General features: G+C 43.8%; 1 protein-coding gene across 1 annotated transcript in view; it reads right to left on the bottom strand.

Annotated features, from left to right (window-relative positions):
- The window catches only part of CPNE4 (copine 4), a 546,940-nt gene that overhangs the window by 164,310 nt on the left and 356,755 nt on the right, over nt 1-25,875 (bottom strand). The window lies entirely within an intron of this gene.

Genomic DNA, 25,875 nt, shown 5'->3' with positions numbered 1-25,875 from the left:
CTCCTGTCTACAGAGGGAGCGGCCGCCAGGCTCCGGTGACAGGTCCTGCCCCTCAGACCGAGGAGGGGTGATGGCTGTCTGCTGCTGCCATGCCATCCTTCACGGGCTCCCTTGCCCCAGCCCACTCCCACGCCCGTGCCACGCAGAGCCCTTGTGTGAAGAGGTCAGCCCTTCCAGTGAAACTCTGGGTATACCATCTACTTTCCGCTCGTACTCCCACCACTGAAGTTCTTAGCTTCCACGTCTGTCCCAAGGAAGAATACTCAACACCATTTATATCCTGCAAAGCCTTAGAGGACCACGTTACAGACAACCCAAGATCCTACAGTCTCTCCCAACGGGAGATATCCATTGCTCATATTTCACAGGTTGATTGGAGCCTACATGTACTGTCAGCTTGCAAATAGAAACATCATTTTGTGAAGGAAAAACGCTGCCTGCCACATCAGTTAACAAAGGATGTTGCAGCCACCAAGCCATCACATGCGAGCCACCCTGACGGTGAGCTCCGAGGCAACTCAGGATGGAGACAAATGGGCCGCCACTGCCAAGCCCTCATCACGGCAGCCACCCCACAGGGCACCCTGAGGGGACTCAGGATGGACAGAAACTGGATACTGGCCCCAGGTAGCTGAGGTGCATATCAAAGGAATGATTTCAGTGAGCCCAGACGTTTGCATCTTCCCATACATAGATAAGAACTAAATTTTATTAACTTGAGATGTCTGGTTTTCTTTAATTAACAGTAATCTTTTGATGTTCCCACTATGTGGTCTTTGTTGCAAAATCTCCCGTATATCTTGGCTCCCCCGCCTCGCTTCTTGGGAGCGGTCTCCCAGAGTTATTTGAGGTGCTGTCTCCTAGGCTTGAAGTGCTCAGAACGTCCTCAGAATGTCAACTTTTATGTTGAGCAATTTTTTTCAGTCGACAGTTTACTGGGTACTTCCCAAGAGTCATTCATTAGCACAAACTGTGAAAGACATCTCCCCGCTTTCATTACAGCACAAGGAACGTTTCCCAGTGAAACGAGGGAAGCATTTTTGACTGTATCATGCGTGTGCATGTCATCCAGCAAAGGAAATTCCATACACGCTTGAGGGCAGGGCTCGGCCCCTGGCCCCGCCCCTTCCTGTGCAGGGCCCTGTGTGAGAGACGGTGACCCTGTAAGGAACACCACCCGCTATTCCTAGTGGGACAGACGGCCCAGGTTGTGGGGAGGAGAACAGGGTCCTTTTACGTCTCTGTGCAAGAGACAGAAAACTGAACCCCAATCCGCTGCTGATACACATTTGACAACACGCTACCGTTCAGACCGATGTTACTTGACTCCTCCCATGAAGACTCAGCTTCTCTTTGAGTTGAATTTTATATTCTTTAAAATGCTCCTTTGGGGGGAGGGGGACGGGCAGGACTGTATATGTTATTGGCTGCTTGTGTGGGTACAAAGATTTACTGTATTGGCACAAATATTTTTTCAGTTATTAAGAGATTATTGTTTTGAATAATAGTAAAAGTCAGAGGTCACGAACTGGGAGCCTGCAAGTTCACACACTCAGATTCCTGATCCCGACACTCGGGGTTCTGATTCAATAAGAGTAGGGGATCCCCCAAATCTGTATTTTTAAAGGTGTCCTGGGCAATTTGAATGTGGGAATATCAGAGTAAAGAATTGAAGAGATGGAGGCTCTAACACTTGCTCTTGTGTGAGGGTTTTTTGTTTGTTTTCTGTTTCCTGTTTTTTTTGGTCAAGGTTTTAAAAAATCTTGCTTTCTCTCTGCTACCCAGTATGCAAAACTGTCAACACTTCTCTCCACTCCTCTGCAGCTGTAATGACTGACACCCTAGTGTTGCTTATGGTTTGCAGAACATACTCACACCCATTTTTTATTTGATTCTCATAGCAATCATGTGATACAGCTTTATTCTACTTTATATACGAGTAAAATCAAGGTCAGATGTCAGTACAAAGTACTGGATGACAGAGTGGGCAGTGATCTCAGGCCTTTCGACCTCAAAGTCTGGATTACTTTTCTTAATTCATGTTTATTCATGCACATCCCTAGAAAGAAAGACTAAATGCAGCCGAGTTATGATACGATGATGATAGAATCAATCAACGAATATTGCTTTTGATGAGATGCTCTTTTAAAGAATTTCATCTAAAACACTTTTCAGTATAACAGTAAAGTTTATCATAATTAATGCTTATGGACGGCCTGGTGTGTCGCAGGCACTCACTTTTAAAAAATGCATTATTGAAGTATAATTTACATAAAATAAACCACATCTATTTAAAGCATGCAATTCAGTAAGTGTTGATATGTGTATATACTTGTGAAATCACCCACACACCCACATGAAGGCACCCATTACCCCCTACGGTTTCCTCCTGTCCCCTCTAATCCTCCCTCTCGCCCCTCCCTGCCCTTGTTCCCAAGCAACGACTCATCTGTTCTCTGTCACCATCATCAGCTTGTATCCTCTACAATGACATATAAAGAAATTATTTTGAGATTTAGTCATTGTTTGTGCATCAACGGCTCATTATTTTTTATTTCTGAGTAATATTTCATTGATGGACTGTTTCTAGTTTGGCTGTTACAAATAAAGCTGCCAGGAATATTCATGTACAAGCATTTGTATGGGTATATACTTCTTCTCTCTGGGGTGAAAGAGCTATATGTTTAACTTTTAAAATTCTAACAGGTGTGTAGTGGTATCTCATGGTGGTTTTAATTTGTGTTTTCCTAATAACTAATGACGTGGAGCATCTTTTCACGTGCGTATTTGCCATCTGTCTTCTTCTGTGAAGTACATGTTCAAATCTTCTGACAGGCACTCTCTTTTCATCCTATAACAATGCTGTGAGGTAGGTACTATTATTATCCCCTTTACTGGGAGGCAGAGAGACCCTATAACTTTCCCAATTTCATGCAGCTTGCAAAAGCTAGGATTTTTCATCTTTATGCTATATAGCCATGCATATTTGAAGCCTTCTCACCTAAACCCTCCTGCTCGAAGTAATGCACAAACCAGACAACAGACATAAGATATGGAACTGATGGGGAGAGTCAGTGGATGAGGCTGTGGTTGTGTCTCTGGAGATCTGGTTTGTCCACTGGGCATATTGGAGATACAATCTGGGCCCTGAACACTGCCCATGGAGACTGAATTATGTAGGGGACAAGGTCAGTGTGTTATCAGAAAGAGTTCAAGACTGCACAGAATGGCCACCTGCTCCTTGAGGCTCCCACGGGCTGGGACTGACAGGGGCAAAGGAGGTGGGGCGATTGGGAAGCGAGCGCTGAGTGATGTGATGCTGTTAGTGGGGAGAAGGCAAAGCCAGGAGCCAAAACTGATGTCAGTCACTGGACAGGCGAAGGTTTCCCCGAGAAGCACAGTCCTCATCCCACGGGTAAGAGGGCTGGCCAAGAGTGACACCATGGGCCAGAGACACGGAGGCCCCCAGGGCAGGCTTATAGTTAGATGTTATTTCAAACTGATATTCCTTAAATATTTCCTCAATATTTATTTAGTGAGGGTGAGTAGAAACTCATTTTCTCTGAATAAAGGATGGATAATGTTATGACCAAAAATAAAGGATTGATCACAGACAATTTTTCAAAATATGTAACTTCCAAAGGGACATATTGAACCACACAAAATTTAGATAAGTCGTCACTGAGTCACCAGATTTAGCATCATTCAATTTCAGCTGCCGATTTCAAGTGCCTGGCCATGCGCTTGGCAGGCTTGCTCTACAGCTGCAACACACAAATCGCTGGTCCTAAAATCACTCAACAGGGGGAGATAGGTTGGTGCTAGTGAGATATGGCTTCTATTTTCATTGTAAGTGGATTCTCTACTTGAATAGAACTAGCATTCTAACATGGTGTTGGTTATGTAAGAAGAAGTCACATGTGGGAACCTGAGTTTCCTGATGCCATTTCTGTGCTACGTCTTCGTGCTTGCACCATTTCTGGCTGCCTGGCTGATGTGCCACATGGCCGGTTCCTGCTCACCAGGGCCTGAGAGTGAGAACATGCCTGAGTATTTAGCAACTTTTGCTTCTCCTTCACTTATCTTAACATCCTGGGCTGAAGTTGACCTTGCACTGGACACACGTGGTCTTCAACAGAGGCACGTGGAAATGTGTAGGGGCACCTGGGGCTGTCACAATGATGGGGTGACATCACTAGATGCTAAATACCCTACAATGTGGAGGTCAGTCCTAACCAACACAGAACTGAATACTCTCCAAAGCTAGCGGTGTGTCTGTCCAAATCTGCCTTCAACCCCAGCTAAACAAACAGAGAAACTTCTCCAAGGGTCTTTGGGTCTTAGAACCATGCATATGAGTGGACTTACTAGCCAAGACAGGAATAAGAGTGGGATCCTTCAGAGAGAAACTCCAGAAGACACCTCTATTTGAAGCAGTCATAAAATTTTTGTTATGGAAACAACACACTTCACAGAGGTCACCTCCTTAGGAATTTTTACCACTGCCTAGTAAATTATTTAAATTCCTCCTGGAACGAATGGCAACTTGGGTGGTGACCAACAATGACGGTACCTTTTCTGTGCAGGCAAAAGAAGGGCTGAGAGGAAAAATGATATACCTTTATTGTTCCCCTTCTTACCTGCCCGTAGAAGGTACTTTACATATTATTTTCAGTCCTTATCTTCATTAACTTTAACACAAACTTTTCTTTTACAGTGTAACATATTTAAAATTGGGATGCATATTATAATTGATGATATGCCATTGTTTAATTGAAAGTGTTTTTTTGTTAACAGGTGATAAAATAGTACTTCATTTTACCAATGATTTACCATTTTGCCAATAAGTCTGTTAAATATATCATCCTTGTTTTGCAGATGATACAATAAAACTGCATCAGAAAAGCAATGGCCAAAGAAAGGATCAAACTCAGTCTGTCCAATTTCAAAACATATGCTCTTTCTACTTTATGCTTTGCTGTGGGTTGAATTACGTTCCTCAAAATTCATATGTTGAGCACATCAGAATGTGGCCTTACTTGGAGATAAAGGTGTTACAGAAGTTAGGATGAAGTCCTGCTAGAGTAGGGTGGGCCCCTGATCTGATATGACTGGTGTCCTATAAATAGGGGATATTTGAACACAGACACCCACACAGGGAGATGCCATTTAGACAGGAAGGGATGCACTTACAATGCGTGAGACACCAAAGATGGCCAGCAAACCACCAGAAGCCAGAAGAGAGGTGTGGCACAGACTCTCCCTCGTGCCCTCAGAAGGAGCAAAACATGGCAACACCTTGATCTTGGACTTCTAGCCTCCAGGACTGTGTAACTATACGTTTCTGTCATCTAAGCCACCCAGTCTGTGCTAGTTTCTTACCGCAGTCCTAGTAAACCATACATTATTCTGCCTCTCTCAAGAAACACCCAGGTTCATCTCTGAAAAGGCATGCCTCACCCACCCCATGGCAAAGTCTTCAAGTGCTCTAGATTAAATTGAACAAGTGATCCAGGATTACAAAAGTCAACACATTGACCTCCATACCCCACCCCCACCCCAGCTTATCTTTCTGCCATGCACTTTACCTGGCTCTCAAGGAGCAGGGCCTCTTGTGCAAGCTGGGTTCTGTTTACGCAGCCCTGGGGATTAAGCTGCTGGAGGACCTGGAGTGAGACTGTCCGTTAACTAGATTCAGTCCGGGCTTGTGCTGTTCAGAGTAAACAGCAGAGTCACATCACCTCACCCAAGAGTGTGGCTCAGGAGTGAATGAAATGAGCATCACCTAGAGGCACCTTCAGAGAGGTCTCAAGGGCCGCGGGGATGGGTCCTGGGTCTCCCTCTTCCTTTGTTGCCCTCCTCACCTCTGTTGGCAGGGGTCTCAAGTACGTGCCTCTTCATCCTCCTCAGGTGTTCCTCTTCCAACACGAGTGCCCAGTGTGTGTGGCTCGGTTCCCACGGTCCAAAATTCCTATGTTGCAACCTAAGCCCCAGTGTGATGGTATCAGGAGGAGGGGCTTTGGGAACGTGGTTCAGTCATGAGGGAGGAGTGCTCACGAATGGGATTAGTGCCCTTATAAAAGAGACCCCAGAGAGCTCTCTTGCCCCTTCTGCCACGTGAGGATACAGCAAGAAGACAGCTAGGTGTTTATTAACCAGGAAGCAGGCTCTCACCAGACACCAAATGTGCTGATGCCTTGATCTGGGACTTCCAGCCTCCAGAACTGTGAGAAATAAATTTCTTTTGCTTAGCAGCCACCCAGTCTATCATGTTTTTTTTATAGCAGCCTCAACACACTAAAGACACAAGGTGATTTTTAAACTATGTAGTTTAGCAGCCTTAGAACCAGTAATATACATGGCCAGCTGCTATGGCTCAGCTCCAAGGTGCATGGTGACCGGACGGTGTTGTGTGATGGCCTCTGAGCCCCCGCCTCCTGGTCGGCCTGTGTGTTGGCACATTTCTGCTTCCTTGGGAGCTGCCACCCTGACTGCTGCTCATCTTGCTACAGGATATGAAGACTGAAGGAAGGAACTAAGCTGTGAGCTGCCGTATCTGATGGGTTGTCTCAGCGAGCACTCTGTTAACTGGACGCCCAACCTGTGAGATGAGGGTGGGTGAGTGTGGTGCTTAGTCTCCTCTGCGTCTGCAGTTCCTCCTGCTCTGCTGGTGCCCCGGCAGATCGGCTACATGAATGGTTGCGCTAGTGGTCTCTGCCTGCTTGCTGCTTCAGCCAACAGGAGGCATCCGTAGGAGATCAGAAAGTGGGAGGAACGAGAGGTGGGTGTGTTTTGCTCACCCCCTCCCTGCCCCACGCTGCAATTTTAAGCAGTGACCACGTGCCTTGACCCCACAGTCCCCTCCTAGCAGCCCCTCCTGCAAGGCTCCAGCTCTCACTGGTTTCCGGCCATTGCCCCCTGCCCATCAAGCCCAGGGGTGCTGTCCCCCCGCTGCTGCTCCCAGAGCATCTCAGCACCCTTGCTGACCCCTTTAACTTGGCCCATACATGTCTGTGTGTCCCATTGACATTTCTTCCGGAAGACACTTCAGAATCCCAAGGGCAGCGGCACTGTGTCCAGTCTGCTGCCTCATGATGAATGAATTATACGGTCTTTTAAGAGTTTGAAAACTGGTGATGCGAGTATTACCCATGTGGTAACTTCCTCTTAGCCTCAACATCTATTCCTCAACTGTGTTCAGTAATAGATCGCAAGCAACATTTACTGAGCACGTAATATGCTCCAGGCATTGTTCTAACTACCTCACATGTATCATCCCAACACAGTACTATTATCACTATTTCACACGTGAGAAAACACGGGGTCAAAGGGGTTAACGTGCCCAAGGTCACACAGCTGTAAGTGATGAAGCCACTTGGGATTGCCCTTAAAGCTCTTCCCTGGGACATGACCATCTCTCTTGAAGAGGACATATCCCTTCAGGTACCTGTTCAATATAATGGTTTCAAGCAGAGCCCCTCCCAACGCTCAAGACTCCAAATGATCTTTGACAGGAAAACAATCTTTAACATCCTCAGCTGAGTGACAGACCCTTAAAAGGCTTTCCGACGTGACTGTGGGGTGTCCAGCATGCCTCTCCCTGTCTTCAAACCTTCTTTTCCTCCCCTTTAGATTTCGCTCTTCAAGCTTCTTCCACTTAGCTCATCCCCCTTCGAGATGACTCAGGAGAAATCTAGACACTCTAAGTGGAGGGGACGTAAGAAGAGTCTACAACATAAATGGTGTTTTCAATCCTAAATCAACTGCCTTCTCCTGGACTCCAGCTGTAACCTGGCACACGAATATCAAACAATCAGAAACTGCCTACAAAACTCCTGCCTGTCTGCTGCAGGAGGTCAGAGCCCGCCAAGACGGGGCTGGGAAGGGGCTGGACTGCAGGTCACTCCAAGTCGCAGCTCCTGTAGACCCTCCTCATAGGGGAGCTTGGAGGCTATTCCCACACCAGTGTAAAGCGATCTGCACGTCCCCTAGATGCTAGTTAGTAACAGGATGGTCCCACTATCTCAGCTCTCGGTCACAGCTGTAGAGTCCTTGGGCGAGGTCATCCAAGACTAGAGAGCCTTAGTTTTCTCATTAATTGACATCTGAAATAGAGAAAGGAAACTCATCCAGGGTGCTGCGTGTGTACCCCGAGTCCGACAGATGCACCAGCCAGCTGGCTGCGACAGCGGGCTCACGAGGCTGCCTCCCCCTCCTCACAACAGGTGCCCACATGCATGGATGAAGCCTTGGGGGTGGTCCTGGAGCTTGGGGTCCACCTCCAGGTTCCAGCTCCCCCTCCCCTGACTCCTTTAGAATAACCAACATCCATTCTGCTCATAAGCCAACTCGCAGCGGCCCAGATTGTGAAGTAGCCGCGTGATCCCAGTCGACCTCCTCCGAATGCCATTGGGCAGGGAGAAGCATGGCGGCCTCTTCCTGGGGCGCTTCCCCACAGTGCTCCCTCACTCATCAGGGGAGCTCACCTCTCCTGGACACGTGGCTTTCCCCAGGAAGTAGATGTTGCTGATGGCAAGGATCTCAGATCCTAGCGTCCATCCAGTCCAGGAGTGGCGGCAGCTTCCATCCTGCCTCGCGGTTCAGAGTGGTTGGTGGGGACAGGGTATTGCAAAGGCGCCTGAGGCCATCTCTGTATTTATGGGGAAAATGATCACTTAGCAATGTCCGCCCTGGGTGTAGGAGGGAAAGGAGTGGCTTGGGTGTCCTGTGTGTATCATTCTTCACCTCCTCTGGTATTCCACTTTTAACAGAGGAAACTGATGCCCACAGATATTAAAACGACGTTCTCAAACTCCTGATGCTACAAACTGACAGTGGAGATGTGGATTCGCTAGGTTCTCTGCCTGCTGGTCCAGTGCTCGGTGTCCCCACACCAAACTACTTATTCCTCAACTGCCCGACAGCTACACAGGTGCATACAGGACCCAGGGCCCCGCATTTCAGCTTCAGAGTTCAAAACAAACATCCACATATTCAGCCTTTTTCTGTGTGTGTGGTTTTGTTAATGAGGGCTAATCACCCACAAGATCTGAAATGAAATTCTAAAAACCACGTTCCCTAAAGGGGACAACACTATGGAACCAGGCCACACCAGGACATGGGATCTTAGGAAACAGGCTCGCCCGGGTGCCCCTGACACCAGCATCAGCCGGAGGGGACCTCGCAGCCAGGCAGTTCAGGATGCGCGGCTCACAGAGCAGTGCACAGTCAGACATCCTGCCTGTCCCCCGAATGGGAGGACCAGCACTCTACAGCAGCATCCTTGAAGCATGCTCTACAACACGCTAGCTCAACACGCAGCTCCTGGAAATTAGCCCTGCCCGCTGTACCCTTTCCTTAGAAAGCTGCCATGCATAGTATAGTACCTTACAGACTCCTGAGAGGTTCTGCAGCAATAAACGTGCTAACTTGTCTAAAATTTTCCAAATGTATTTAACTCTCCTTTCCCCCCCTCACAAAATACATATATTAATATCCAACAAAACGCACTTGAAGGAGTTTGCACTAAAGTGTTAAGAAAATAGATATCTTTTATTTCCTCTAAGAGCAAAGAAGTTAAAACACAAGTGGGACGTGCTGACGTACTCCACACCTGGCTGAGCACCAAACACAAACTGTTTGTTCAGTGTTTACTTATGAAATCAATGACACATGCTAAGCCTCTGAGTGTGTTCAATGTTTTGCACAATTTCCGTGGACCATGACTCTCATCTTCCCTGATGTTTCTCCTGACTATCTTCTTTCCCTGACCTCTTCATTAAAATGTCAAGCTTCTACCAACCCAAGGTATCATAAATTCTTATCATCACGAAACTCTAGCTCAGAACCTAGAAGACAGTGGGAGAGACATCTGCTTCTTCTCAGCTTGGGGTGGATCCTGACAGGTGCCACAGGCCCCCTGCCTTCTCGCCATAGTCAATTGAGACCAAATGGCTTTGTTTACCCACAGGCCACAGGCCTCGCCTGCTGACACATCTTGGGGATGTCCGTCTGTCAGTCCAGCCACACATCTGGGTTCTCCTTCTACTGGGGCCCAACAACCAGAACCCCTTCCTTTTGCCCCATCTCCACATATTTAATTTTTTATTTTACCAGTCCCTGAAACACTTCCTTTAGAATCCAAGGAATTGAAAACCTTTCACTTTATTTGTGAATTAAAAAGGTGATGCTGCTTGCACAGGGGTGAGAGAGAACGTGGTGGGATGGACCCCCCGACCGTGGGAGGCACCTTCTCCTTGTCGAGCCCTGATGGTCTGGGCCTGAGTCCGCCCTGCGGCAGGCTGAGCAACGGGATGTTCTTGGCCACTGTAGATGATGACCACTCTGGCATCACCCCAGAAGGCTCAAGCTACTCCATGTACCACAAAGCTCTCCAAATGCATATATTCCCCCCCATTCCTGTTTATTTCCTTGTAAACAACAGAGAGAGTTTCTAATAAATGAAAAGGATTGGTAATCGGAAAATTAATTTCAACTGATTTTTTAATTTACCGCCAACCACTTGGGCAGACTGATTCTTTATGGCAATTACCCTAAGACTGTCACGAGATATTGTCTTTATTAGAAGAGGTAAAAACCCTTCTCTTTCTTTTTATCTTTCCCATTCTCAAACTTCGACTCCCTCTGTCTTTAAATAAACATGCACATGCAGCACACAAGGCGTCTTTACGAAGCACGTGTCTCTTTCAGAGGCATCTCCCACTGACGCTGTGGCGTTTCTCTTACTCATGTGTCAGTAACTCTGTTGACACTGTAGTGCTTACACTGCTGGGTCCTTCACTAGGTACTATGGGGAGCGGGGCCAAGTCCCTGAGCAGCGAAACTTCCCACCACACTCTCATCACCATCAGCATCATTCAAATGCCCACCAGCAATGCACACTTACTGCATGCCTACATTTCACCAGCCTGGGTTAGATATGCTCATGATTACAGCTGGCCCTTGGACAGCACAGGTTTGACCTGCATGGGTCCACTTATGTGTGGCTGTTTGTCAATAAATATATTGGAAAATGTTCTGGAGATCTGTGACAATTTGAAAAACTCACAGACAAATTGTATAGCCTAGAAATATCGACAAAAATAAGAAAAAGTTAGGTATGTCATTAATACATAAAGTATATGTACTTCCTAGTCTATTTCATCAGTTACCACCATAAAACACACAAATCGAGTCTAAAAAGTTAAAATTTATCAAAACAAGCACACAAACACTTACGACCATACATGGTGCTATTCACAGTTGAGAGAAATGCAAACAAGCGTAAACATGCGGTGTTAAATCATACCTGCAGAAAATTAAGTGTAGTACACACTGTGCTACTGTAAGAACTTGCAGTCACTTCTTGTCGCTATTGCGATGAGTTCATGCTGCGAGTATCTGCTTAAGATGCCATGTCGCTAATATCTCCCCACGAGCAGCTCATCTCTCAAGTAAATCGCAGATGGCTATGAAACAGTGATCTCTTGCAGGTCTTGAGTATTTTTCATTATGTTTATTTAGTTCAATATCATAAACCTCGGCACCTACGGGACCCACACAAAGTGCCACTGGTGATGCTGGTGGTGCCCCCAAGAAGCACAGAAAGTCATGTTGTTGCAAGAAAACGCCTGGTTGCTTGATGTGTACCTGAGATTAAGGTCTGCAGGTGTGGTTACCACCACTTCAAGATGAATGAATCCAGCATAAGGACCATTGTAAAAAAAAAAGAAAAAGAAATTTGTGAAGCCATTGCTTCAGCTACACTAGAAGGTGCAAAAACCTTGCACTTTTTGTGAAATACCTTTTGATTTGAAAAATCAGCTTTTATGTGGGTGCAGGACCACATTAAGAAAGGCATACCGATACACTCTGATTCAAGAAAAAGCAAAATTATTATAACTTAAAGCAAAAGGAAGGTGAAGGGTCTAAAGCCGAAGAATTTAATGTCAGCAAAGGATGGTTTGATAATTTTAGAAAGAGGCTTGGCTTAAAAAATGTCAACATAACAGGAGAAGCAGATTCTGCTGACCAAGAGGCAGCAGATAAGTTCCCAGACATCATTAAGAAAATCATTGAGAGAAAGATATCTGAAGATGCCATCACTGTTATTAAAAAGGCATGAAAGGTAAATTCCTTCTGGAGAAAACTGTGTCCAGATGCCATGCATGACTTCAAAGGATTTATGACAGAGCCAAGCAAAGGAATTCATGAAAGAGAATGTGGATGTGGCAAACAAGGTGGGGGGGAAGGGTTTCCAGATAGGGATCTTAGAGAAATTCAAGCGCTATAGACACTTGTCAGTGATGCGTGCTTCCGAGCCAGTGCCAGAGGAGGGGAAGACACAGAAGAAACAGTGCCAGGAAACAAACTGACATCAGACTATCCAGCAGAAAGGTTCCCATCAATCAAGGCTGCTTTTGATTCCTTTTGCAACATGGATCCTTCTAGGATGCGGGTGTGGAAACCAAAGCAAATGATGAAGGATTACGGTATACAAACATTTTTAGAGAATTGAAAAAGTAAAAGAGTCAGAACCAGGATGCATTTCCATAAGTTTACATGCAGTGTGAACGCCTCTCCCGTCTCCCTTCCACCTCTTCCACCTCTGCCACCCAAGACAGCAAGACCAATCCCTCCACCTCTTCCTCCTCAGCTCACTCAGCCTGGAGACGTGAGATGAAGAGCTGTATGGTGACCCACTTCCATTTAATGAAGAGTAGATAATCACCATGCCATGCAGCTAATAACCTTATCTGCTGCGAGTACGTACGTGTCTCTGTGTGAAAACCTAGTAACTGTACAATAAGAACTGTGTAGACATTTTCGTATCATCATTGCCTAAGTGGTCATGATGTAGAACGTTGTGTTCAAGACTTGCATTGATGTGGACAGCCTATCCTTACACAGGCATAAGGTGAGTAATATGGAAAATAAGTTAATAATGTGTTAGTTTTCTTACTGTTTTATAACTTTTCTTTCAAAGAGTTACATTACTGTACAGTATGCCTATCTCTCTCTCTCTCTCCCCCCTCACAGTTGCAGAAACTGCACATCAGCCTATCATTACAGGTAGGTAATTTTTAAAAAAAGCAATAGTTTCCAATACTGTAATATGAATATGACTGTAATGCTGTATGCCACGAACACTTTATAACAATTCATTCCTTAGTGTATAGGCTAGGCTACCATGAAGCAATCATACTGCTGCCTCTCCGTTATCAATGAATGATTCATCATACCTGTAAGTAAGTATGAATTCTTTTTCACATTATCTTTTCATTTTTGATATCTAGTGTTAGTAAAACATACAACAGCTACAGTTGTTTATATTGTATAAGACAATGTTGATACAGGTGCTGACGACGATTCATCGTGCAAACACGATGTAAGCTTGCAGTATTGATAAGTACAGTACTGCAAATGTATTTTCTCCTCTTTGTAATTTTCTTATTAACATTTTCTTTTCTCTAGTGTACTTTACTATAATAATACAGAATATAATACATATAACATACAAAATATGTGTTGACTGTTTTATGTTATTGGTAAGGCTTCCAGCCAACAGTAGGCTATTGGTAGCTAAGTTTTGCTCAAAAGTTAAATGTGAATTTTTGACTGCATGAGGGGGTTGGCGCCCCTAACCCCCAAGTTGTTCAAGGGTCACCTGTATAAAGAAGCAGCGGATCAACGATAGCTCTGACTGCTCATCACGGGTTCTGTGCTAAGCTCCTAACGCTCATTCTCTCTTCAAAGCTACCCAGCACCCTTCTATGTCAGCCCCTTGCTCAACAAGTGAGAAAACCTAATTCAGAATATATTGCTTTCTTGTAACAACATCAGTGATTTCAGTGCCTAACCCTGGTCCCCTGGAGGACTGTTTTTTCCTTCTACTAGAAACCCAAACCTTTTTTTGTGTCTTACTTATTTGCAAAGGCTTCCAATTAGCACTTCATATTCATTTCCATGCATCCTCTCATTCACTCCATGGATATTTAATGAGCGCATGTGATTTTTTTTTTTAGCACTGAGCTAGGCCCTAGGGATTCGGCATTAAATTAGTTACATACCGTACCTCCCAAAGTCAAGACTCCAATTTATAATACAGACGTCCTACTCAACATCCTATCCATTCTGTGGGAAGGACATTCCGTGTAGCAGTGGCTACTGGCAACACTCTGGGGTGCCCTGCAGTGGAGGCTTTCCTGCCCCAGCTAAGGGAAAGAGACAGAAAACAAATTCTCATAAGTGACATCTTTAAGTGTGCAGTAGGTGTGACCAATACAAGTGTCTCTTTGTTCTGCAAGCCCATTATACATAGTTTATCTGATCTGGCAGTTATTCTGGGAGCTTGGATGAGTGTTTTTTATATCTGCAGAGCAAGACAGCAGACTTTCAGGAATTAACAGGCCAAGGACAAAATGAAGCAGATCTTGGCTTCATAAAGAGAGGACCTTTACTTACAATAAGAAAAACCTGAAGGAGGAGTAAGATGCCACCTTAGCAGGAATAAGGAAGAGGTTTAAGCAACAGATGGGAGTGGGGGGTGGGGAATTTCTCCCAGATCTGGAATTCTAATTCTATCCCTGAATCCAAATGTGGATTTTTAGAAAACTGGCTTTGATAGCCAGAGAATGGGTAGTTTTAATTACCTAGAGGATAGTTTAGAGGTTACGGGTTCTGTGTGGCTCACTTCTATTCCCTGATTTTGTTTGATCCAATGTGAGGCCTCTTTTTCTTGGTCTAGCAAATATGCACAAACATAAAATACAAACGTAAAACGGAATGTGTGTATCAATCATGACTTTTTGTTTTCTATATTTTTTATGCTTTGACATCTTGGTCCTTGCTGACCCTGGAGGGACTGTCCTTGTCAGAGCTGGCCAATTCTGAGAGAGTAAGAAACCTGGAGGATGCTCTTTCATGCAAACCAACGAGCCAGAGCCTACCCCCTACCCCCATCACCTCTTTATCCACATCTTTCACTCTCCAATGATAGGGACAGAGTAAAGGGACAAAGTAGGTGATTAAATAGTTAATCCCACTTCGGGGCTGTAAGTAGAAAAAAATATGGGAGACCCCTGTAAGTTAATAATTACTCAAGAAGGCAGGTTTGCTTAACCACAAAACCAAGCAGGCTTGCCTGGCAACAAAACCATGCAACAGATGCACAAGACATGCCCCAAAACAACAAAACAGTGGTGGCATGAGACCCACATCCTGCCCAGAGAGCTCAGTAAGTTAATGACCCCTAGGACATGCTCTCTGTACACATAAAAAACAATAATTTGTGGAAAGGTGCTCATTGTACAGAGACCTGAAATAATTTTTACAGTCCTGGCTTGACCATGTAGGGACAAACTCCGTACCCCCCTCAACACCCAACTCTTCCATCCCCCACCTGACGTGGAGAAAGAACTAACGATGGAAGTGTGACATCTACTCAAGAATGAGGAATAATGTGGTCTTCTCCCCCTCCCCACTTTTCCTTTGATTATAAAGCTGTAGCCCACCAAGTTCTCAGGGCGGCACCCTCTCGCCTGCCCACTTGTGAGCCTCAGAAGCATCCTATTCTAATAAATCACTTCTCTATCACTTTGCCTCTCACTGAATTCTTTCAACGCTGAGACATAAAGGACCAGGCTCCTGAGAGTCGCCCCCACCGAAACCACACCTATCCGTTCCACCACCATGATGCTCCTGCCCTGATCATCCCAGAGCCAGGTATCAGACAATTAGGGGCAGCCCCTACTTGCTAGTGCTCACTGAAATTATTCAAACCAGACAATCCTAAACCTGCCCTACCCTGCCTCGCCCATTCTTTCCCATGAAAACCACAATAAAGGCTCCTGCCCGTGTTTCCTTAGCCCCCTCTGCCTCCTGACCGACCCCTGTGCCCCTGTGTGTCACACCGTGTCTCCTATTTCTAGGGAAATGTGAGTACAGACTCCCTCCTTTATAGCAATCATTTTGTATCTGCGTGTCTTACCATGCATGCTGAAACAATTCCTTAAAGTACCCTTCAGGTACCCTTGAAACAATGTGTCTATAGGAAGGTAGACAGTTTGATAAAGAAGGAACAACGAAAATGGAAATTTAAAGACGACTTCGTGGATTTAGGTAGCTTTTCCCTGGCCTCTGTGGTAAAGGAAAGTAAACAAGCTGACATTTATTGAGCACCTACTGCATGCTACTGTACTTACATTATATTACTTAGGTCTCAGAACACGACAGCATTGCAAGCTAGAGACGATGAATATTGGGGAAACTGACACCTGAGGAAGGTAAGCAACTTGCCCATGGTGGTCTCACCCTCAGTTCCTGGCCGTGATGAGTGTGAAACCAAGCTTTCTGCTCCAGATTTTACTTATTTATTTTTACCATATTCCAGTTACCTTTTTCTATACCAAATATGAATGTCACAGCAGCCGGCCCTGATTCTTTTCAAGGTCGCAAACACAGAACAGGAAAGGACTCTGCTCACCTCCTACCTGTAGAGCCAGTTAGATTCTTGCCACAATAGCATGTTTATAACCAAGTGATACGGGATGGGACGTACAAGGTATGAAACTCAGTCTATCTCATGAGGCTTGAGATGGAGCTGGCCTGTGGCTGAAGGACCAAGTGTTTCCTGGCCCTGGTCTCAGGCAGAAATTCCTCATCTATTTGTAGCTCAATGCCTTAGCTCAGCCCTAGAAGTGGGCGTGACCTGAGGCGTAATTCTTTCATTGCTTTCATCTTCTCTCTACAGGTCCCTAGAGTATCTAATCTAACCTCATGGTTTTAAATAAAATTGATAGACTGCTGACTTCTAAACTGATATCTCCAGCCTTGATGTCCTTCTTCCTTGAACATCACACGTCCAATCACACTGTCCCCGGCCTGCCTCGGCACAGTGGCACAGAGGTTCTGCCCAAGGTGGTGGTGGGGGCAAGCCTCCAGGAAGAGAGCTCTGCCTAAGGGGGATGACTTTACTTGAAACAGAGCCTGGAGAAGTTCTGTCTAAATGCCTTGATGTCAAGCCCAGTGGAGGTCTTGGTGGAGAGTAATTAAGAGAGGGCTAGTAGTCATGATACTAGTAGCAACAGCTATTTGGCAGAAGAGCCAGAAATTTAACAGCGAGAACCAGGGAAAAGGACAGACAAAAAGAACCCTCTGTGGGTCAGGAAGGCTGTGGGCATTCCCTAGGCTGCACCTACTCAGGAACAGTCAGAGCGGAAAACGGGGCAGACTCAAAAGCATCTTCTCAGCCACACCTGATCCATCGGCAAAACACAATCAGACCAACGCTAGCTGAATATTAAGCTCCTCCGACCCAGGGAGGACTCCGATAGAAGCCAGGCTTTCAAAATACAATCACACTGACCCCCTAAGGTCTGAGAAACTGTGCATACCCAAGGCCAAGCCCTCTCAGTACACACGGGAGAGATGGCCTCAGAGCTACTGCCCTGTGGCTGAAGAGGAGGCAAAACTGAAACGTCCTGAACTCTATAAAGAGTCTCCAAGCCCTCGCCCTGCTTCACATTTTGCAGGCACCTCAAACTTTGCATGTCAAAACAGAGTTCTTGATAACCACTCCCGATTTTTCTAAGAAAAATAAGAAAACAATTTTACCAAATTGATGAGGGAAAATGAATAGCCACTTTATCATACAATATGAGCAAAAATAAGGAAAGTGAACAAAAGGAAATAAAAATGTAAAATAACTAATAAACAAGATGGAAGAAACAAAATAAAGCATAACAGTCAATGAGTAAATGTAAATAGACTGATTTCTCCCTTTAAAATACAAAGACCATCTTACTGGCTTAAAAAGAAACCCAGTTAAATGCAGTTTACAAGAAGCACAGTTAGAGAAAATAATATAGATTAAACATACGAAATGAATTCAGTAAAATAAAAATCTAAAGAAAGCAGGATTGGTGGTATTAACAGCAAATAAGATGGACAGGGTAAAGAGGTGCCTTGTAATTTTGAGTTGCACAATTTGTGAAAAAGGTATGTGTCGTAAACTTGAATGCACACACACATAAAAGATCATCTATATATGAAACAAAACCTATGCAAGAGAACGCTGCAAAAATGCAATTACTGTTGGATATCTCAACACACATATCTCAGAAAGGACTGGTTTACTAGATAAACAATAAATAAAGCCACAGAGGTATTGGCTGGTACAAAAAAATAAGTGTATGTACACATATATATACACACACACATATATACACACACATACACATACATCTACATGCACATTTATTTTCACATATACACATACCTCATCCTCACTGACTAGAAGACCGTTTTCCTTTATGCCTATGGAACATTTATGCAAACTGGCTTTATAATTAGCCACCAAGTGAAACTTAATAAACTTTAAACAGTAGAGAGTTTATAGACACATTCTCTGAGCTAAATCCAACAAAAACAGACATAAAGAATTAAAAAGTGACCAAAAAATCTTATTTACTTTGGAAGTTAAAAACAAAATTCAGAGACAACTTTGTGGTAAAGAGGAAATAAATAGAATTTCAAACATTCTAGAGAGCAACTAAACAAGCACTTCTTATCAAAACCTATGGGACTCTGAAAATTCTACTCTTTGGAAAAAGGGTAGCCTTAAATGCTTTTACCACTAAAGAATAAATAACAAAAAATGTAGACACTTGGTACTCAAGAAACTAGAAGAAAAATAAATGAAATCAGAAGAAGCTAGGAGAAGGAATTAATAAAGATAGGAGCTTATATCAGCAAAATAGGAGAGAAGGAAATACAAATATTGGAAAGGATAAACAAATTTGGGAGGTGGTTCTTTGAAAAATAATGTAAAATCAAACAGACCAACAACTAGCAGTCTAATTATAGGTAAAAGAGAAAGAACAATCACAGATGCAGGAAGGACTAAAAGAATAATATTAAATATTTCCAAGGGGAAACTATTTTATAGCAAAATATAAGTTATTCAAATCTATCTAAGAAGAAATGGAAAACTTGAATAGAAACAACTGTAGACAAGCTTGTGGAGGTGATTAGAGATCTAACATTGAAAAGGGCACTGGGACCAGATGGGTTCACAGCTGAGCTTTAGCTAACCTTTATAGAATAATTACGATGTTACTTAAATTTTTCCAGGCCACAGAAAAAGCTAGACAGCTCCCCAATTAATTTCATGGGACAAGCATAAATTTCATACCAAAATCTGATAAGGAATAGTAGAAAAAGAGAAAAGTATATACCAACCTTATTTGGAATATAGATATGAAAATTCTAAATAAAACACTGGCAAAAGGATCCAGCAGTGTATACAAAAGTACGTTACGACCAAATAGTTTATTCCTGTGATGCAAATGAAGTATCAGGAAATTTATCAATATAATTAATTATATCAATACATTAAACGGAGGAAACCATGTGATGAGATCTATAGATGCTGAAAACAATGATACTAAGTGAAACAAGAATGGCTGGAAACTACTTAAAAAACCAGAAGCAAATCAAATCTAAAAAGAATAAATAAATAATAAAAGCTATTTAGCAACACCTATTTAAAAAAATTTAATGTGAATATGCCCTTCAGCATAGTAATTCTATACCTGAGGATGTAACCCTTAGAAATAAAAACCACTGGGTATGGGAGAAAATATGAACAAAATTGTAGACTGCAGAGCTGTTCTGGGGCCAGATAAACAGGAAACATGATGAACGCCCATTGACAAGAGCATGGCTGGATAAACTGTTCATCTAGACCACAGGATATCACCCAGCCATGTGCAAGAATGAATCAAGACCATATCAACTGACTTGTTACTTTTGATTTAAAAATGCAAGACACAAGAAACAATGTATAGGGACTTCCTAGGTGGTGCAGTGGGTAAGAATCCACCTGCCAATGCAGGGGACATGGGTTTGATCCCTGCCCCAGGAAGATACCACATGCCATGGAGCAACTAAGCCTGTGTGCCACAACTATTGAGCCTACGCTCTAGAGCCTATGAGTCACAACTATTGAGCCCATATGTCACAACTACTGAAGCCCACGCGCCTACAGCCCATGCTCTGCAACAAGAGAGGCCACCACAATGAGAAGCCCACGCACTGCAATGAAGAATAGACCCACTTGCTGCAACTAGAGAAAGTCCGTGTGCAGCAATGAAGACCCAACACAGCCAATAAATAAATAAATAAATAAATAAATAAATAAATAAATAAAATAAATTAAAAAAAGAAACAATGTATAATGCGTCTCCATCATGTAAATCAATGACTAGTGTCCATATCAGTGTGTTTATCAATATGCTGTCTCAGATTATGTGAACAAAGAGAAAAATGTAAAAGCTTATATGCTAAGTTGTTTACATTAGAGTGAGAATATGCATTGAAAGACTGAGGAAGATGATGGTGAAGTCAAGCAAAAAAGTATAAGCAAAAGAGAGGCTGCTCCTAAAAGTTGAAGATAGGCTCTTATATATTTATATAAAATTATATATACATTTTTGTGTATGAGTATTTTGTATTTGCAAAAAGTTTAAAAATACCTACATCACTGACAAAATAGAGACATAATATCTTTCAGTACATCCAAAACAATTAACTTTTCTGCCCATGTTGAAATAGATTCTGATTCTTTATATGAGAGTAACATACATACAATGGAATATTACTCAGCCATAAAAAGGAATGAAATTGAGCTATTCATAGTGAGGTGGATGGACCTAGAGTCTGTCATACAGAGCGAAGTAAGCCAGAAAGAGAAAAACAAATACTGTATGCTAACTCATATATATGGAATCTAGAAAAATGGTACTGATGAACCTACTGCCAGGGGAAGAATAAAGATGCAGACACAGAGAATGGACTTGAGGACACCAGGGAGAAGAGAAGCTGGGACAAAGTGAGAGAGTAGCATTGACGGATACACACTACCAAATGTAAAACAGATGGCTAGTGGGAAGCTACTACAGAGCACAGGGAGATCAGCTTGGTGCTTTGTGAAGACCTAAAGGGGTGGGATAGGGAGGTTGGAAGGGAGGCTCAAGAGGGAGGGGATGTGGGGATATATGTATATATGTGGCTGATTGACTTTGTTGTACAGTAGAAACTAACACAATATTGTAAAGCAATTATACTCCAATAAAGATAAAAAAAATATGGAACTTTGAACACAAGAATAGCTTTTAGCAGCAAGAGAATGTATGGTAGTCCCCTCTTATGTGTGGCTTCGCTTTCCACAAATTCAGTTACCCACTGTCAACTGTGGTCTGAAAATTAAATGGAAAATTCCAGAAAGAAGCAATCCATTTAAGTTCTAAGTTGCACACCTTATGCCATTCTGAGCAGGGAGATGAAATCTCGTGCCACACTTCTCCACCCCACCTGGGATGCCCAACCGTTGCCATCATCCGCTCCTGACATCCAACCATCAACTCACGGCTCCACGACGCAGGATCACCCTACGCAGGTGACCCTCCTTGTGACACGCCGGCAGAATTTCCACAGTAGCCAAAAGCTACGTCCCAACGCCTGCGCCAGTCACCTCACTTCAGCTCACGAAGCAGGCATTTTATCATCGCACATCATCACAAGAGGAAGGGTGAGTACAGCACAAGGTATTTTGAGAAAGAGAAAGACCACACTCACATAACTGATTACCATATATTGCTATAACTTCTATTTTATTATCGGTTACTGTTGTTAATCTTTTAAATCTTTATAAATCTCTAATTTATAAATTAAACTTTATCATAGGTAGGTATAGGAAAAAACATTATATATCGGGTTTAGTACTATCTGCGGTTTCAGGCATCCACTGGGGGTCTTGGAACGTATGCCCCACAGATAAGGGAGGGGTCTACCTTAGTTGAATTTGTATAAGTGAGGTGCTTCTGTGATATGAAGCTATGAGCTTTGGCTGTAAACTGTGTACACCAGGGCACCCAGGGCATTACAGTGAGCTCATGGGCAACACTGGATTTTTTCAAGAGAAGTACAGGGATATTGGATATCTGTTGGATATCTTGCAAACTTTTTTTAAAACTAATTAATTGGCTGTGTTGGGTCCTCGTAGCTGCACGCGGGCCTTTTCTAGCTGCGGAGAGCAGGGGCTACTCTTCGTTGCGGAGCGTGGGCTTCTCATTTGGTGGCTTCTCTTGTTGCAGAGCACAGGCTCTAGGCGAGTGGGCTGCAGTAGTTGCTGGCATGTAGTCTCACTAGTTGTGGGCACAGGCTTAGTTGCTCCGCAGCATGTGGGGTCTTCCCAGACCAGGGATCAAACCCATGTCCCCTGCATTGGCAGGTGGATTTGTAACCACTGCACCAACACAGAAGCCCACAAACTTGAAGTAGTTTACATTTTCAACATCAGATCACTTTACTACATTTCTTTCAAAGTCATGATATCCTTGTGAAACTAGGTGTTTGGCAGTTGCCAAAATGAGGAACAGGAAATGAGAGTGGTGTGGTCCAATAGCATTTCAAGGTCTGAAAATCTGTGCAGTGCCCAACAGGCACACACTTTCTGTTACTGAGTAACTATGATTATTAAAGAGTAAAATTTTGAATATTTTTTCCTTTTGATTTACATGTATTACTTTTTCAAATGTCTTGTTGGGTTGTTTGGGCCTAACTACTTAATAAATGGAGCTGGAAGTATTTCCTTTGGCCTAGGTACACTGTAAGAAAATTACTGAGCCACTGAAAGAGCTGTGAGAGCATCACCTGCTACAGGATGATACAGACAAAGCTAACCCAACTCAAACCTCCACAGGGGAGGAAGCAGTGGTTGCAACTACTATACAAATCACTCTAGGGCCTGGGAGGGATGACCATTACATAAATGCAATAAGGTCTTTCCTCCCTTTGCAAATTTGTAAACATTTTAAAATGCTAAATGTGCTGCCACTGACTTTACTCATGTTTACTCATAATAGCAAGAGATACTTGGTATTCCATCCACTGCCTCCATTACAACCTGCAGGGAGGAAAGAACAGAAAACAGTTACAAATTGATTACTGTTATACTGGGTTTCAGGAGTCATAAATCTGAGCGCTGCCTTGCTAGGAGACACAGTAAGTTTGACAAGTTTCTTAATATTCAGAAACCAGGTGTCAGAGCTCTTCAGAGTTTACACATTCTAGTCTTTGATTACTTCCTTTGTGTGTTTTGTAATGGGATTTGTTAAATACAAAGGCTGCGTGTATACTTATTATATCATTATTAAATAAATCATATTCCTATCATCGCTCCCATTATAATTAGGCATTCTTATCCTGGAGACCGTCAGGTTGCTAGCATTGGGAAGCATTTCCTGAGAGACTCCACAAACCAATTTCCAAAAGCAAAACCTCCCTGGCATGGCCCAAAGGAATCTTGACAGCATGCCTCTGTAAATCCTCTGCTCCCACCTGAGAGAAGGTGAGTAAATTCATCTAAGTCCTCGTGATCCAATAATCATCCCACCACCAAACACATCCAAGGACCAAGTGTGTGCCAGGTGCCGTGTTAGGGCTTCATGGACGGCCATAAAGAGACGGTGGGTAAAAAAAGCCAACAAGCTTTGGTGTCCAAAAAGCTTTGAGATCTCTTTGGCCAAATACAAGAACTATTAATACGTATTGGCCATTAGACCCGCGAATATCCATTAGAGCTAGAGTAGAAACGACCTCATAAAATTAACAGCCGCATATTTCCTCGGTTCAGTCCTCTCTTATCAGATGCTTACAAAAAGCCAGGTTTTTCTCAAGGGTATTTACTCTTAGCTCAGCCTTCAGTGTTCACCAAATAAATTCTAAACCTTCAGAGTCCACCAGACCCACACAGGAGCCCAGCATGCAGATCTCACTATCCAGACCCAAACTCTGGTAGTACCCTTACAGGGCAGAGCACGTGCAACTGAGCTGCTACTCTGTTATCCCCAAACGCCTTCACCTAGAAAGTTACATTCCATCATCATCCATCCATGCTGTGCCTGGGGATGGAAAGGATGAGTGGAGGGCGGCAGCTGGGCGGCTCACCTTTGACCAGGAGATGGCAGGAGAGGGTCATCTTAGGGAAGAGGCAGACCCTTAAGGGGCCCCTTTTGGGACTGGGCCATCACTTACAGTTCTTGGGGATTTAGCAATTCAACAGCAAGGGCTTGAGCTGGAGACGCAGAATGGAGGGCTGAAGTGTGTCTAACTTAAAGAGAGAACCAAGCAGGTTGGGACACCAGTGGGATTCTGGTCAGACGACAGAAACAGCAGCAAGTGGACAGAGCCAAGCACGAAGGAAGGGATGAGTCAGGAAGCAGAGTCGGTGCAGGTCACGGGGCAGCAAGAACAGCTCAGATGGATGGTGAAAACCGCTGAGCTTGGCAGGGCCTGGGGCAACAAGCTGGCTTTGGAGCCACGGGCGACAGCTCCTGCATGTAGATCATGGTGGGTCTGGCATCCCATGTTCCTCTGCCAGGGTGGCTCTCACAGAATCCTCACTGGAAAGACAGCTGACCTAAGGGAGCTTGTCACCAGAAGCCAAGAAGTCTGAGATCTTGAAAACTTCTCCCATTATCTTATTTACTGTGGCCAAGGCAAGGTTACCAACCAATTCCTTCTCTTTCCCCAAAGCTCAGCCTCTAACTTATAAAGTGAGGGTCCTCATATTTACCTAATGGTAGTGCCAACCTGCCATTCAAACGAGCCACTGGATAGACAGCTACTGGCCCAAACGAGAAAGAAACTGGATTGGATTGCAAAGAAGTTATCTTAGAAGAAAAAATAAGGGAAGTGCAGGAGAAAAATACAGAGCTACAATGAGGCACTGACTAGCTATTTAGCTGCTTCATCATTCCTAGAATAATGGACAGAAGATTGCATAAGGGCTCAAGGAAAGTTTATAGACATCTGCAGGGCTGTTCTTTAAGGAATGGTTAGCATTAATGAGAAACAAGAAAACGTCAGCACCATCCCTCCTGCAAATGGGAATAAATCCATAAGGCGCCTTGCTAGCTGTTCTAAAGGCTGCACCCTGTGTATCTTAAGTGCTGTGGCTTGCAGATAGCTGTCAATATTATGGCTTTGTCAGGTGTCCATTTTACAGGAACGGCCTCAAGCAGTTTTGTCACTTCTGAAAGAGTACGTCCTTCATTACAAAGAAAACGCCCTGGTTGCTGTGACCTGCTACGATACCCATGAATGAAATGTATGATAACAATGCCTTTCTAAGTTGACCGTAGGATTTTGTCTGACTTAAGGGAGGAAATTAGGAGCCTGACATTTTTTCAGATCTTCTTGTGTGTTTACAGAACTTAATCCTCACAACATCCCTATAAAGTGGGCATCCTCCCCACTATTGTACAAATGAGGGAAGAGAGGCTCAGGGAGGGTTTATAACTGGCTCAAGGATGGATGCCTAGCTGTTAAGTTGCAGATTTGAATCTGACCCCTTTCTTAAAGTGAATTGTTTGTTAAAAAAACACAAACTAAAAACAAAAAACTGTTATCTGTTCCGTTTCAGTAATCAAACCCAGGTTCCCATGTGACATGTGTCTAATTTCACTCTAGGTGGCCTAAATCTTAGCCCCAAGTGTAGCAGAAAGCCCGTACTTTTCCCCATTTCCATCCCCCAGATCACTGAGTCACCCTTGAGGTGCAGAGTGCATGTCCATTTGCATATTTCATGGGATGGGATAAATCCTTTTGCCCTTGAGAATGATTTGTCAACCAGCGTTTTGGAAGTTCACCTTTATACTCCATGAACAATCACACACTTCATTGCCAGGGAAGCTTAACTATGTGAGAATTTTTATTTTCAAAAGGGCAATTTGGAAACGTGGATAACAGCAGCCCTTCTTCATAAAATGAGATTACTAGTCCGGTCCATTCTCATGTTTTGGGTGGTGATTG

Source organism: Hippopotamus amphibius, chromosome 6 (assembly GCF_030028045.1).
Source record: "Hippopotamus amphibius kiboko isolate mHipAmp2 chromosome 6, mHipAmp2.hap2, whole genome shotgun sequence".
In the NCBI taxonomy this organism is placed as follows: domain Eukaryota; kingdom Metazoa; phylum Chordata; class Mammalia; order Artiodactyla; family Hippopotamidae; genus Hippopotamus; species Hippopotamus amphibius.
The sequence above is the reverse complement of the archived record's forward strand: the minus strand, read 5'-3'. Positions and strand labels throughout refer to the sequence as shown.